Raw genomic sequence first — 14,364 nt, 5'->3', positions numbered from 1 at the left:
AAAACCAGTTAAACCACATTTTTAAGCCCAAAGTTACCCCACATTTTGGTTACCATTTTAATAAATGGTTTTCAAAAAAGACAAAAAAAAAGGTGTATATATTTTAGGGAAAATACCGCAAATAGACAAAAAAATGGGGGTCAATTTCTAAATTTAGTCATAAAATTCGATTTTTCCGGCTATAGATATACATTCCACGGAGGACCCTCCGTGGACCTCCGCGGAACCATGAAATCCCCGCGTAGAGGGGGTAATTTCATAATTTCAACCCTTTTTTTTGAGAAAAACGAAGGGGTCCTCTTTTGGTACCCACCGGTCCCCGTTTGTGTTCGTCACTTCGCATCGCCTCGTATGACTTCATCTCTGGTGGAATACGCCGTCAAACGACTTAAACTCCGGTAAAATCGAGTATAAAGCACTTGAAATCTGTCACCGATGGACCGCGACTTCCTCGATGTTATGGCCGATGGATACGGTTCCCGGGTATTTCTCACATTCCCATCTAATTATTAATGTAGAAAATATCGAATATGATTCAAATTAGAGGAAAACCCATTTTCTTAAATTGAATATGTATACAATTTTAGAATTTTTAGGTTTACAAATCGCAGGAACAATATTTGGGATGATCCATTCCGCAGAGGGAGACGTCAGTCATGTGCTACCTCTGCAGAATGTTATAAATGAAGAAACGCAGGTCTCTGCGGAGGTTAGAGGTCACTCCGCAGAGTGGTCTTCGTGGAATGACCTCTAGCCTCCGCAGAATCACATTAAAAATGGTTTTTGCACAATTTTTTTCTGCTTTTGCTGCCCTTTTCTTTTGTGTATTTAGTTATATATAAAAAGTATGTTGCTATTTATTTCATAAACCGAATTAGAAAAGTAATTTTGGAAGTTTTTTTTTTATTTTTTTATTTTCAATTAGTAATGTTTTAAATGAAATAAGATTTTTTTTGTTGTGTAGCACGAAGATCTCAATCAAAAAGCGGATTTAACTTTGAAAGGCGTGGTAGGGACTATCATCGAAGACTATTTTCCGTGTCTAACACAATCAAAACGAGTATTTCCCCCTTTGGAATATTTTTAGGAATGCATATCCCACATGGTGATCCCTTACTTGTGCATATGATGATGTTGCACGAATTAAGGAGTCAAAAAATATTTGAAATGGAGAGGTTTTTGTTTGATACAGAGGGGATCCAGTTGGATTTTGGTGAAACTGAATATATTCTCATTTGTGGTTTAAAAATTTGTCCTTATGTGGATTTACTCCATGACGAAAAGGGACAGTCAAATTCAAATCTCCGTGCTCGGTTGTTCCCAGATATTTCTGATGCACGTTAGCGGCTGAAAGATTTAGAAGACTTGATTGCGTCCCCGAATTATTTGGCACTACAAGATGAAGATGTTGTGATGCTTATCCAACTTGTTTTTATGTTGAATGGGTCTACATGGACGGGACATTAAAACGGGCATTCCTGCAGTAGTATACAAGCTTGCTGATAATATAGATGATTGGAACATGTATTACATTTAAAACAGGCATTCTCGCAATAGTATGCAATGCACTAATTATAATAAATAAATTGAAAATTGCAGGTTTGCATGGGGTACATATTTCTGGAAATATACTTCGCGTATGATGCATGGAATGTTTAAGAAAATAGAAGATCTTAGAGTATTGAAGCAGGCCAATCTCGAATCGAAGAAAGTACACAAGTATACCATTCCCGATTTTATGCTTCCGTTTAAGGTTACTTTCTTATGCATTTAAATAGTTATCATTGTTTTATACTATAAAAAATTGAACTTCGTTTTGTATTCTATAATAAGTTTGTATCATGACTTTTATAGTATAATAGAATGATACTTACATTTTTTTTCATAGATATGGATTTTGGAGACGTTCCCAGAGGCAACCAAGTTTTATATACGCACGCCGATAGAATTGCCACAGATGAGGGTGTGGAGAAGTAAAACACCGTTATCTTGGGTTCAATGTTATCTAATAATGAACGTGTCTGTGGTATGGTTTTTATATTAACAATCATCTATATTTACAAATTCCAATGTATTTTCATGTTAAACTAAGAATCTGATTTTTGCAGCCTAACAACTAACCTATTAATGTCATGGCAACCCCGGAGGAGCTGATGGTGCCGTGTTATGTTCGTTATGTCAATTGGACTCTTAACCCTGTAGAGACTCCCCCACGGCAACATAGTCCTGTCCGAAATAGTCCACCTCATGTTGCCTCGCCTGCTTGAAGAAGGATGTACAAGTCTGAAATAGAAACATGTTCGACTGAATCTGCCACAAATGCTTCTTCCTCGCAACATCTTGAAATAGAAACAAGTTATATGTCAAACGACACATCAAGATTGGTAAAGAAGAAAAAGACGACCACAAAGGCATTAGTGAAGCGTCTACTAGGTGTTGTGGGTGACTTAAGTTCTAAAGTAGACCGTGTATTACAAAAAAAAGATGAACCATACACAAATGTTGAACCAAACAGAGGGTTTCGAGAGGAGGAAGAGGTAGATGAGTAGGAAGAGATGATAAATGAAGAGGAGGAAGAAAAATATTACCATGATACACTTTTTGACTATGATGATATAGGTACTCAAGGTTTGGAGGGGGAATTTGGGCCTCTACCTACGCATGTTGAGCCTTCATCGGATGTGGGTGAACATCACACAAAAGAAATGACTCCTATTGTTAGGCCGCAATGAAAGAGGGGTGTTCCATGGTATCAGCGGACTCCGTTCACAGTGGTACAAAAATCATATTTTCAATTTGGTATATTTTTAAATATTAACGTATTGATAATTATTTAACATGTTAATTTTTTAGTTGCAATCCACGCCAAAATTGAAGAAAATCACCAAAGCAAAGAAAAAAAAGTGGTGAAGAGTCCTGAAAAAGCAAATGAAGACATTGTGAATGAAGAGTAATAATGTTTCAAATCATCTCCTGCTCGACAATGTTGAAGTTGCCAATACGTTGAGTTTTTTGAAAGAATGGAATAGGATCTCTTCCAACCTAAACACTAAACATATGCTGCATGTGCTCACACTGGATGTGGAGTTTTGGTCGAGGTTACTTGCGGTTACTGACGTTGGGTGGTTATTTTCTTCGGTAACATTCATTAAATATAATTTTTAACTACATTTTAGACGATAATTTATATAAAAAACTGGAACATTTTTATCGTAAAATGTACAACATATTGCCATATGGAATGCATTGCTCATGGAAAAACGGTCGGCGAGCGCAAGGTGGACGATATTCCCTCAAGAACTTTATTTGCAAAACTGAAAAACATATTTTCTTAGGAATAAAGAAAATGGTGTCGGAGGCCATTCTAAATGGAAGGATGTGGATATGGTTAGTTAAGTTTATTAATTATTTATTTTATATAGGAACTAAATTAATGAATATTAAATTTGTTTTTGTTTGCAGGTTTGTGACAACCCGAAACTTTTTCCGTTATCCTTACCCAGTTTCCGTTAATAAAATTTGGGTTTTTATTAAATTCCATCAAATTTCTTAATTTGGTAAAGACTTTACGTTTTAAATAGATAATATGTATTTTATACGAGTCGGAATAAACCGGAAATCACGCGAAAAACTTGTATTTTCTCAAAAAACACCGAGTTCACGGTCCAGGATGAGTTTACGGTCAGAGTTAGGTGGACCCCACTCACCGACCACAAAATCCCCTATAAATATGAGACACCCACCCTCATTTGAACACTTTGGATCGTAAACTCTCTCATTCTCTCTCTAGAACCTTTGACCGTAAACACCGAAACACCCTTATTTCTCTTGGAAAACGATCAGGAAACACTTCTGGAGGTAGTGTAGGAGCATCTAAAACACGTTTTCATTGAAACCAGCATCACTGTTCTTGAGTTTAAGGTCAATCTTCATAGGCCGTAAACGATCAATCTTCATAGACCGTAAACCCGTTCACGGTCAAATCTTCAAGGACCATAAACTCAGTTTACAACCATAAACCCGTTCACGGTCGTAAACTGCCTATCGACCGTAAACTCTCCTCTCGACCATAAACAACTCTTTCGTGAGGAAAAGCCTGTTTTCTCAATTCAACCAAGTCTCGGTAACATTCCTCAACCAAAACCAAGTGTTTATCTAACACTTTATCTAACGAAATCGCTAATTTAGATACATATATGTATTTATTTGATATTAGGATTCCGTTAAGTGACACACGCATCGACTCAAGGATCTTCCGGTTCAATCCCTTACGACCAACCAACTATGAGTTCATACCCCTACGCTTTTATAGATTTTTTTAAAACGTTTTCAGGGGGAATACAAGCCAAACATAACCGTTTTCACAAGTTAAAAACTGATGCAATTGCAATGATTTTATGTCAAACATTTAGATACCTTAACCCTTTTTGTAATATGCGGAGCATAAGGGACGTTTTCTAAACATAACTGCATAGTTTTTCAGATCAGTATACGAACACAACTTACTACTCAAACTATAATAGGTATAGTTTGGACAATTTATTACCGGTTTTACAAATTCAATCTACGTACAAAGTCAACACATAAACTATGACATATTTAGTTTATCCATTACTACATTCAGATAACGAGAGTATCTTACTAAATAATTATTTTGTGTATAATTATTTATACTCTACGCCATATACAAACGATTTCGAACTCGAGAACAACAGAACAACACGTAAACTAGTTAATATAGGATTGTAAGACCTATCTTCATTATGCCCTTCAGGATACCAGTAAATCCTCACCTTTAGTATAACCAGAGTCTGTAGGATGGAGAGCGTGAAATTTGTGAATAGATTTATTCGGGACCGACAATCCCACACCTGAACTGTTAGCTACAGTTATGCGGGCATGCCTGGGGTGACAAATTTTGTAACCGTATGACGCCTGAAGAAACATCAAGGAGCTCATCAGTCATATCAGCATGGTTATACGAGTCACAATAAGTATAAACTAACATTTGTTTACGGGATTTCTTTCTTCAATAGTTTTATTTCAATTAATGAAACTACCTATCTACTTACTAGAGGGTATTCCAGGGACACAACCTTTCGTTTTATTTTAAGAAATAAAACTACTATACATATTGGTGGTAGCCAGGGTTTTCAAACATATCAGACACTACATACTAGTGTAGCCAGGGTTTTGAACAGAACATACACTATATGTTGGTGGTAGCCATGGTTTCAAACGGAACATACTTTTCATATAGTAACCAACAAACATGTTAGAAAATATTGGATTTTCTTGGAAAGCATGCATCCATATAATGGTTTCCGATACAAATGACATTTTACTTATAATGAAAAGAAACCATTTGTACAAATTCAGTGACTAGTTTTCATTACAAAAACATGCTTATGAACTCACCAGCTTTATGCTGATACATTTTCAAAACCGCTTGTATTCTAAGGACAACGATAGACAGGTACCTCGCCCGCTTTTGGAGAAGACGAAGCGTTTTGGAGTCTCGTCTTTATCTTTTGTTACTTTTGATGTACACAAACTATGTTTTCAAAAAGATGTAAATACTCTTATTTTAATGTAACGGTTGTGTTTACTTTGATTGCTATGATACGATTGTTGTGATATTACATATGACTCGCCCGCCCCCGGACGTTTCCGCCGTTACTTTTGACGGTTCGGGGGTGTGACAAATTGGTATCATAGCTATTGTTTATAGTGAACTAAGTGTACCGAACCTTACATGGTATAAAACTATAAACACCGAGGGGCCGAAGTGCTCTGAACTAAAGTATATTTTTAAAAATATAAGTATTTTTACAAAAAGTATACAAGTATACCTACATACCAGAAACAATATCATTAGTAGAACAAAACAAAAGTATTTGGATGTTGAATACTGCGGTTAAACCTGGGTAGTTATGTAATCATGTCTAGGGTTAATATAGCATGATCAACTATATTGATTCAAGACATGACCAACATGTGCTTGGGAGTGACTGTGGTGTTGCAGCAAGCCTAAAACTTACCAAGTATTCCTACCACAAGATATCGATAGAACAAAGCATTCAACAAAAAAAATACTATAGGAGTATTTTAGTCAGAGTCGAATACGTTGTAGAAATTCATTCCAAGTGTTGCTACTCATTCTTTCTTAGCGATAGTTTACTTGCATTAGTAACCCTTTCATGTATATTGCTTAGTAAAACACTTTATCTATCATATAGAGATATACATTGTTTCATATCTCTTGATTCTAAAGTTAAAGGGGCTTATTATCTTCTTCTTCCTGATATAGAACAAGATGGCTCCAATGAAAAGATCCAACAAGAAGAACAACAATTCCTCGATGGATCCAACACCACCACCACCTCCTCATTTTGATCCCGCTATGTTCCAGTCAGCTGTTACTGCCGTTGTGACTGCCACCTTGTCGCAAATAAATCCTGGTGGTTCTGGTGGTTCTGGGGGTCTTATTCATTCCCAAAATCATGAAGGTAGTCAAGGGAATCAAAAGGAGTGCTCTCTGAAAGATTTCATGGATGCAAAACCCATGTCCTTCGATGGCAACGGAGGTGTTATTGCCCTGACTCGATGGTTCAAGAAGATCGAGTCTATCTTCGAGATTTGCTCTTGTTCTAAAGCCAACAAGGTGAAATTCGCTGCTTCCACTTTCACCAACAGAGCGTTGACCTAGTGGAATAGTTGGGTCAAATCTCTAACCGTGCCGGTAGAAAATGCTATGGGTTAGGAGAGCTTGAAGGAGCTCATGCTCGCTGAGTACTTCCCACGGGGCGAGATGCAGAAACTGGAACACGAACTCAGGAACTTGAAGATGAAGGGTTCCAACATTGCTTCCTACACTTCTAGGTTTGAAGACCTAGCACTTCTTTGCCCGGGAATGGTCACCCCGGAAAGCAAGAAGATAGAGAGATACATTTGGGGATTGACGCCCCTAACTCAAGGAAATGTCATGGCTGCCAGGCCAATCACTTTTGACAGCGCCAAGTTCCTGACGCAGACTCTCATAGATCACGGGGTTGATTTGGATAAAGTAACAGCCACTCCCGAACCAGTAAAAGGGAGTGGCGAGAAAAGTAAGTTCTGGAAGCAGCAAAAGGGCCAGTCTTCGCAGGAGCCTTCCAAGAAACAACATATGGTGGCAGTTCACACTGCTACTACTCCTACCGCTATCCATGCAACTCAAGAACCTACCAGTAGATATGCTAGAAATCTACCAAAGTGCGACAAGTGTAACTTTCATCATCATGGACAGTGTCGCGAGATGCTCTGCAACAGCTATGGCAAGAAGGGACACACAACTCGTTTCTATAGAACACCTGCCCAACCAACCAATCAGGCACCCAGAGCAAGTGTCGGTCAAGCCAATTATGGTTGTGGGGAGGTCGAGCATTATAAAAGAAACTACCCCAAGGCAACAACAACTGACAACACCAGGAGATTTCTAGCAATGGGGTAAGAGGAGGAAGTTGCTGACCCTACCGTTATTACGGGTACGTTCCTCCTCGACAACTCTTATGCATGCATTCTTTTCGATTCTGGTGCAGAGAGAAGTTTTATTAGTCATGCATTCAAGCATCTCCTCAAACATAAACCACAACCCTTAACCGAAACGTTTACCGTCGAGATGGCTAACGGTGAGACAGAGAGCAGTAAAGACATATTCGTGGGTTGTACCCTTACCCTGAAGAATCATTCTTTTCCCATCGACCTGATGCCAGTTTCCATAAAAAGATTCGATGTCATCATTGGCATAGATTGGTTGAACCCCAATCGTGCTGATATCCTTTGTTACGAAAAATCTATCCGCCTCAATCTTCCTTCTGGTGAGACCCTCATGATTTATGGCGATAAACTCAGTTCAAACCTCCGTATCATTTCGTGTATCAAAGCCCAATAACTTCTGCGGAAAGAGAATCATGCATTCCTAGCCCATGTCATTAATGAAAAACAGGAAGTTAAAGACCTCGAGAGCATCCCCGAAGTCCGCAACTTTCCTGATGTCTTTACTGAAGAGCTCCCGGGAATCCCTCCCGAGCACCAAGTCGAGTTTCACATTGACTTAATCCCCATAGCTAAATCCCCTTACCACCTAGTGCCAACAGAAATGCAAGAGTTATCCAGCTAGGTCAATGAGCTGCTCAGTAAAGGATTCATTAGACCGAGTTCCTCACCCTGGGGTGCTCAAGTTTTATTTGTGAAAAAGAAGGATGGATCTTTTCGGATGTGCATCGACTACCGCGAACTGAACAAAATCACTGTAAAAAACCGTTACCTTCTTCCTCTAATGGATGACCTCTTTGATCAACTTCAAGGAGCCAACTACTTTTCAAAAATAGACCTAAGGTCAGGGTACCTTCAGATGTGAGTTCAAGAGAGTGATATCCCTAAAGCAACATTTCGGACTCGATATGGTCACTACGAGTTCGTAGTAATGTCTTTCAGTCTAACTAACGCACCGGTATTCATGGACCTGATGAATCGGGTGTGCCATCCTTTTCTAGACGAGTTCGTTGTTTTGTTCATCAACGATACATTTGTCTATTCCAGAAACATGGAAGATCACAAACAACATTTGATATTAGTGCTAGAAACTCTAAGAGTGGAGAAGCTATACGCGAAATTTTCCAAGTGCGAATTCTGGATCCGAAATATAACTTTCTTGGGTCACGTGGTAAGCGAGGAAGGCATACACGTGGACCCTTCCAAAATCAAAGCAATAGAGAGCTGGTCAACACCAAAGACGCCCACATAAATCCCTTAATTCTTGGGCCTCGCTGGCTATTATCGAAGGTTTATCTAGAATTTCTCCAAAAATTGCCAAACCCCCAACCACTCTAACTCAGAAAGGCATACCCTTTTATTGGAGTGAAAAACAAGACAATGCGTTCCAAACGTTGAAGCAAGCCCTATGCAGCGCACCTATCCTATCTCTGCCCGAAGGGACGAAGGACTTCATTGTGTACTGTGATGTATCCAATCAGGGCTTAGGTTGTGTGATCATGCACCGAGGAAAGGTTATTGCTTATGCCTCGAGACAGTTGAAAACACACGAAGTCAATTATACAACTAACGATCTAGAGTTGGGAGTGGTGGTCTTCGCATTGAAGATATGGAGACATTACCTCTACGGAACCAAGTGCACTATCTTCACTGACCATAAAAGCCTACAACACATTTTCGACCAAAAGGAGTTGAACATGAGACAACAGCGTTGGGTACAGCTACTTAGTGATTACGAGTGCAAAATATGCTACCATCTCAGCAAGGCTAATGTGGTGGCGGATACCCTTAGCTGAAAGGAATGCTCACACCGTAGAGTGAAGACACTGACAATGACCATCCATTCCCACTTATCCGCACAAATTAGAGAGGCTCAGCTGGAAGCCTTAAAACCAGAAAACATGCCGGGTGAAGCCTTGAAGGGAATGGAAAAGAACTTAGAGATCAAGGGAGATGGAGTCTACTATTTCATGAATCGGATCTAGACCCCAATGTTCGGTGGTTACAGAGAGGTTGTCATGAATGAAGATCACAACACTAGATACTTCGTTCACCCAGGTTCGGATAAGATGTATCTCGACCTCAAGAAACTATATTGCTGGCCGAACATGAAAGCATAAATCGTTACCTTCGTGGGCAAGTGTCTGACTTGCACCAAGGTGAAGGTTGAATATCAAAATCCCTCAGGTTTGCTTCAGCAGCCAGAGATACCTGAGTAGAAGTGGGAGAGGATTACCATAGATTTCATTACCAAATTACCCAGATTTCCGAGTGGGTACAACACCATCTGGTTAATAGTCGACCGATTGAAAAAATCCACTCACTTCCTTCCAAATAAAGAACCATTCAAAATGGAGATGCTCACATGAATCTACATTCAAGATATAGTTCGACTGCACGGGGTACATGTGTCCATATCTCCGATCGAGATAGCAGGTTCACCTCGAGATTTTGGCAGTCCCTACAGAAAGCTCTTGGAATTAAGCTGGACATGAGTATAGCTTACCATCCTCAGACAGATGGGTAGAGTGAGAGGATCATCCAGACCTTGGAAGACATGTTGCAAGCATGTGTCATCGACTTTGATAAATCGTGGGATACCCATTTGTCCTTGGTTTAATTCTCCTACAACAACAGTTATCATACCAGCATCAAGGTTGCAACGTTCGAAGCCATTTATGGTCGCACGTGTAGATCCCCTCTGTGTTGGGCTGAGGTGGGCGACACGCGGCTAGCCAAGGGGCAAGTCCCTGATAGAACTCTCACCGGCCCAGAAATCATCCGCGAAACCACATATAAGATCATACAAATCCGGGAACGACTGAAAGCTTCGAGAGATCGACAAAAGAGCTACCCGATAAACGACAAAAACCCTTGGAGTTCTAGGTCGGAGACCATGTGCTGCTGAAGGGATCGCCTTGGAAAGGCATGATACACTTTGGAAAGCGTGGAAGCTAAATCCAAGGTACATATGACCATTCGAGATCCTTGCTAGGATTGGTCCCGTAGCCTACAAACTTGGTTTACGGCACGAACTTAGCGACATTCATCCTGTCTTCCACATTTCAAATCTTAAGAAATGCTTGTCTGACGAAACCCTTGTAATTCCCCTCGATGAGATTGAAATCAACAAGAACCTTAACTTCGTAGAAGAACTGATCGAAATCATGGATAGATAGATCAAACGAACGAAACAAAGTCGCATTCTGATAGTGAAGGTTGGCTGGAACGCCAAGCGGGGACCTAAATTCACTTGGGAGCGTGAAGATCAGATGAAACAGAACTATCCACACCTCTTTCCTAATCCATGATTTGTATTCTATGTTAGAATTTCAGGATGAAATTCCCTCTAACGGGGGGATGATGTGATAACCCGAAACTTTTTCTGTTATCCTTACCCAGTTTTCCTTAATAAAATTTGGGTTTTTATTAAATTCCATCAAATTTCTTAGTTTGGGAAAGACTTTACATTTTAAATATAAAATATGTATTTTATACGAGTCGGAATAAACCAGAAATCATGCAAAAAACTTGAATTTCATCGAAAAACACCGAGTTCACGGTCCAGGACGAGTTTATGGTCGTAGTCAGGTGGACCATAGAAACAAGTTTTTTGCAGATTTACCAGTCAAACTATAATAGGTATAGTTTGGGGAATTCATTATCGGTTTTACAGATTCTGTAACACCAAAAATTTTCAAACATTTTTTACATTTTCAAAAAAACATACTTTCATTCATAAATATTATAAAAATGTCCTTGTATCACATATCAACCATAGAAACACAACCCAAGATCATAATGAATAAAAACTTGTCATGTGTGTACTGATCATGTCGGCGCCTTCGCGCGATCCTCACTGGTACCTAAAACACATAACACAACACTGTAAGCATAAATGCTTAGTGAGTTCCCCAGAATACCACATATAACACATATTAGCCACTCAAGGCTATAACTCTGTGGACCCTCTGGTCCTAACTCTGTGAACCTTCCGTTTCTAACTCTATCAGCTGTGGAACATACATAACATAAGTCACATAGAAATAACGCAGTGCATCACAATCACATAAATAGCATACAAGATACTTTGTCATATAACTCTAATTACCACTCTACGTAAAGTATAGTGAGAAAACTCACCTCGGGTAACTTGGTAATCTTGAACTCTGTAAAAATCTGATCTAGCCTCCGCCTAATCATACGAAATAAACACTCTTAATCAATACATCTCTCACGGCTAGACTATTCCCTCTCTTAGTACTCTCAGAAGGGTAAAAGACCATTTTACCCCTCTCGTGGCTCAAAGACCCTAAAGTTGACCAAACCCTAAAAGTTAACAAAAGTCAACTCTTCGGGTTACGCTGCGCGTACCAAACATGTACGTTTGGCGTACCCGACATCCTCACAGAAACGGGGTACGCGACCCCTTACGCCGCACGTACTAGGATTGCGCCCCGCGTAACTCCCAGTTTCAGACTCCTTAGCTTTTGGGGTCTTAAACAATTAAGACACATGTCAAACTTTTAGATCTGACCATCCCTAAGCCTCTTAATCCATAAAGTTGGTGACTTTAAGCCTTTGCATGGTTGGACAAGTCACTAACACCCATAACATTCCATTTGCAACCCTAGAAAGCTCATAACTCAAGCATGACCCAATAGCAATGACCAAGTTAGGATTTTTATGGATCTATAACACAAATATCACTGAAATGGGACAGATCTAGGTCCATGGAGTCCATTACACTCATAAACTCTCCACCTTTGGGAATTTTAACCCTATAAGTGGCCCATGCAACATCAAACCAAATAAAGAGGAAAGTTTTGAGCTTTATACCTCTAGATGAAGCTCCTTCCTCTGAAGATCTCAAATCCAAACTTGCACTTCAAGCCCTAGAATCCGTAAGCTCCTCTCCTTCTTCTTCTTCACTAACACACCAAGGCACTTTTAGCTCCAAAACACTCACTCTCAAGCTAAAGACGATGGAAGGCTCATTTAGGGTTTCACTCTATGATATGGAGGCTGAGAAATGAGCCTTAGCATCCCTTATATAGTGCACAAGACAAATATTATGGTTTGCATATGGGCCCGCTATGCCCAGCGTAACCCTGCGTACGCCCAGCGTACCCAGGCGAGTCCGCGTCCAACTTAAGAGCATGAGTACGCGCAGTGTACGCCCCAGTATGCCCAATGTACTCATTTGCTACAAAAACTCACTCCATGGACTAATCTTGACAACTTGACAAAAGGGAAGGGTTAAATAGCTTTACCTAAATTTCGGGATGTTACAACTCTCCCCCACTAGAACCAGAATTTGCCCTTGAAGTCTCATGCCGAAAACAATTTCGGATGCTTCTCCCGCATCTCTGACTCCGGCTCCCAAGTCAGCTCGGACCCCTTCCAATGCTGCCGCTGGACCTGAACCAGAGGCACCTCCTCGTTTCTCAGAACCTTGACCTTCCGGTCCAAAATCGCGATCGGTCTCTCAACATAATTCAGACTCGTGTGCACCTGGATATCCTCCAATGGTAGCACTGCCGACTTGTCGATTATACACTTCCTCAGCTGAGACGCGTGGAAGGTATCATGGATCTGGATCAACTCTGCAGGTAGCTCCAAACGATATGCTACCCTACCCACCCTCACGATCACCCTAAACAATCCAATGTACCAGGGCCCCAACTTGACCCTTTTCCTGAATCGGATCACTCCTTTCCTAGGAGACACTTTCACCAGTACAAAATCTCCAACCTGAAACTCGATCTCGGATCGTCTCCTATCCGCGTAACTCTTCTGGCGACTCTAGGCCATCAACAACCTTTGTCTAACCTGCTGAATCTGATCGGTCATCCGAAGCACTATCTCGGTGTTGCCCATCACTCGCTGCCCTAACTCTCCCTAACAGATGGGAGTCTGGCACCTCCTCCCATACAACAAATCGAAGGGAGGCATACCAAAGCTCGAATGGTGGCTTTTGTTATATGAAAACTCAGCCAAAGGCAGATACGTGTCCCAACTCCCTCCGAAGTCCAATACACATTCCCGAAGCATGTCCTCGAGCGTCTGAATCGTCCACTCACTCTATATGTCCGTCTGTGGGTGGTAAGCGGTACTAAAATGCAGCCTAGTACCCAACTCCTTATGGAACTTATTTCAGAACCTAGAAGTCAAACACACATCTTGATCTGACACAATCGAGATCGGTACACCATGTCGCGGTACCACCTCCCTCACATACACCTCTGTCAGCCTCTCTGCGGAAGAGCTCTCACTGATAGCAAGAAAATGAGAGCTCTTTGTCAGCCGGTCGACGATCATCCAAATTGCATCGACGCCTCTCGCAGTCCTCGGCAATTTGGTGATAAAATCCATGGAAATTTGTTCCTACTTCCACTGTGGAACCTCAAGTGGCTGCAACTTGCCATGTGAACACTGGTTCTCGGCCTTAACCTTGCGACAGGTCAAGCACCTCTCTACAAACCACGCCACGTCCCTCTTCATACAGGGCTACTAATAGTCTCTTTTGAGGTCCACATACATCTTATTGGCCTCGAGATGGATCAAAAACCTCGACCTGTGTGCCTCCTCCATCAAAATGGCACGTGCCCCGCCCTCAAATGGCACCCAAATCTGGCCCTGGAAGGTCATAAGCCCCCGGATATCGGCAATGAACTCAGGTATCTGTCCGATCACCCGCTATCGCTTGCGGTTCTCCGGTCTCATGGCCTATACCTAGGCCTCCCGAATGGTGTCCAACACCGAAGTCATCATTATCAACCTTAAACAAACATCTCATAATGGGGCACCCTCTATCCTACAACTCAA

General features: G+C 40.9%; 1 long non-coding RNA gene across 1 annotated transcript; it reads left to right on the top strand.

Moving 5' to 3' along the window:
• The first annotated feature begins 1,637 nt into the window (after positions 1–1,637).
• Positions 1,638–3,383, top strand: LOC145038819 (uncharacterized). Its single transcript, XR_013679584.1, has 4 exons — positions 1,638–1,753; positions 1,889–2,026; positions 2,109–2,774; positions 2,854–3,383. It is a non-coding gene; the product is annotated as an uncharacterized LOC145038819 (long non-coding RNA).
• The last annotated feature ends 10,981 nt before the right edge of the window (positions 3,384–14,364 follow it).

This window comes from Lactuca saligna, chromosome 4 (genome assembly GCF_052625555.1).
Source record: "Lactuca saligna cultivar CGN05327 chromosome 4, ASM5262555v1, whole genome shotgun sequence".
NCBI classification, from domain to species: Eukaryota; Viridiplantae; Streptophyta; class Magnoliopsida; order Asterales; family Asteraceae; genus Lactuca; species Lactuca saligna.
The sequence above is the reverse complement of the archived record's forward strand: the minus strand, read 5'-3'. Positions and strand labels throughout refer to the sequence as shown.